The following is a 2880-nucleotide window of genomic DNA, read 5'->3' as shown; positions in this document are numbered from 1 at the left end:
GTTGGAACCGTCAAAGTTCTCTAACTTAAGACAGTCCACTCCAAGAGTCCTCGCAGGATCCATGATAGATCAAAATAATGCTTTAAGGTTGTTGGCGCCTGTGGTTAAAACTGGAATAATACAGATATATAACAGCAAAAATCTGAACAGAAAACTGAAGGGCAGTAATTTAAATTTTTCAACTCAGCTGCTGTGCGTTTGTAAAACGCTGTGCTTAAAGCATTATTTGGCCTACTCCGGTGCAAGGATCCCAAGGCCAAATTGCTTCCAGGAACAACAGTCCAGTACTCTGGTGTGCACCAACTCAGTACTGTCAAGATCTCCTCGATCTATAAGGCAAAGATCTCCTCGATCTATCAGTCAAAGATCTCCTCGATCTATCAGGCAAAGATCTCCTCGATCTCCTCAGGCAAAGATCTCCTCGATCTATAAGACCTTCTCGGTCTAGGCACTGTTCCTATTAGCACTAGCTATTCTACAATATATATCTGTATATATTGATTGTTGTTTTTGGAATGAATTTTCCTTAAGGATTTGAGGTCTATTTATAGCGTTTGGAAAAACACTATGCACTAATAAAATATTATTAGTTACTATTCATGTGGGACCCATGTCCTATAAATTTCTTCGGTGGGGCCCACCACTTTATTTAATTTCAAACTTGTGGGACCCACCAAATTTGTTTTTCTTCAAAAAATGTCAAAGAAGGAGACTTCTTTGTCAAAGAAGTTAGGCATTAAGAAAAAATAAGGTAGCTTTGTTAAACACGAGGGCGGCTGAGTTCCCACAACAAAACAAAAAAAAAATTTATCCAACATTCAGAACTTCAATTATGCCTAACTACTGAGAGTTAATCATGTTACTGATGCTATGAAATCCTAATAGGCATATTCCTCAGATATTAGGTTTCTTGTGTGTTAAGAAACCTCTTCTCCAAAAGTTTAAATTACTGTGTGGACGTCCAGGGACAAAGTCCTATGGCTTTGTTGGCACAATAAAACAAATGAGGATGAATAATATATTTTAAATTTAACAATAACGATGTCTGCATGTAGGGGCTTTTGAAGCCTGATGCTATGATACCATATTGAAAACCATTTGATCCAAAAGGTTGATCTACTAGATGTGAGTCAGAACATATATCAAAGTAATATGCTCTTCCATTGTCCAGTTCAGTGGTTTTAAATATTCAAATTATATACACATTATAATTATGAAGCAATAATTTTAATTATATATCTAGATACTATTTGAAAATCAGATTCTTTAGCAAAATGAATATATTTTGATATTTGATTAATATTTATGAATATTCAAGAATATTTGTCAAATATCGAGTATTCGAGTTCAAATTCAAATAACTCCAGAAATAGAAGTTGATTTAGATTCGAAGTAGAAATTTTTTAAACAAATACAAATATGAACACCTTAGTATTTGATTTGATTCGGTTCGTTTCCAATCCTATTCATGCTCACCAAAAAGTTCATCATTTTCATGGGCTATAACTTATAACCCACGATTTCAATCGATTTTCTTTAGTTTCAACCCAATGACAATTAAATTTTCTTTCATAAAAAATTGCGATTTTCATGGGCTTCTACCCTTAGTTTTTGTCAAATTTCTTTCTCTGACCTAATGACAAATATGTATGCGTATTTCAAAATTCGTGATTTTCATGGACTATACTCTATGAATTTTGTCCTTTTTTGTTTGTTTTGTCCTAATTGCAATTTAATAGTACAAACTTCATCATTCGCGATTTTCATAGGTTATAATCCATGACTTTTGTTTACTATTTTATTAGACGCAATGACAATTAAGTATGACTACTTCAAAATTTTGGCAGGTAAACCCACGAGTTTCCCAATTTTTGTTCATTTCGTCCAAATAAAAATTAATTATACATACTTCAAAATTCTCGACTTTCAACGACTATACCATGGTTTTTGTCGGTTGTAGTGACCCAATGATAATTAACTATGCATACTTCACAATTCGGGATTTTCATGCACTATTACCCACGATTTTTCGAAATCCATGAATTTCATTAGTCTTGTGACTTATAATTTTTGTCAGTTTTCTTTAGTTTCGATCCAAGGACAATAAGCATGCATAGTTCAAAGTTCACAATTTTCATTGGTTATAACCCGCGATGTTTGCTTATAAATTATCTGTTTCAATCCAATGACAATTAATCATATGTATCAAAATAGTCACACTTTTCATGGGTTATAACCCACGATTTTGGTCTATTTTTTTAGTTTTGACCCAATGCTAATTAAATTTTCTTTTCATAAAAAATAACTATTTTCATGGGAGCTTACAACTTTTGTCAATTTTTATTTTTGACCCCATGACAAATAAATTGCCTACTTGAAAATTGTGAATTTTACGGGCTATAACTCATGATTTTTGTTAATTTCTCATTTTGACCCAATGATGAATAAATTTGTACTTAAAAATTCACGATTTTTGTTAATTTCACTTGTTATAATATAACCCACACATTTTATCCATTTTTGTTTGTTTAGACCCAATGGAAATTAACTAAGCATAATAGGATATTTCAAAATTCATGATTTACCTACGATATTTGCTCATTTTTGTTTGTTTGGACGCAATGGTAATAAAATTTTCTTTCATAAAAAAATCGTGATTTTGATGGGCTATTACCCATGACTATGATTTTTGTCAATATTTGTTTTTTGACCTAGTTGCAAATAAGTATATGTACTTCAATAGTTGTGACTTTGATGATTTATTACCCATGATTTTCAAAATTTACGAATTTCATGGGTTATATGACCCATAGTTTTTATCAATTTTTGTTCATTTCGACTCAATGACGAAATGTATGCATACTTCAAAATTCATGACTT

The sequence above is a fragment of the Asparagus officinalis genome, chromosome 1 (assembly GCF_001876935.1).
Source record: "Asparagus officinalis chromosome 1, Aspof.V1, whole genome shotgun sequence".
NCBI classification, from domain to species: domain Eukaryota; kingdom Viridiplantae; phylum Streptophyta; class Magnoliopsida; order Asparagales; family Asparagaceae; genus Asparagus; species Asparagus officinalis.
Note: the sequence above shows the minus strand (reverse complement) of the source record.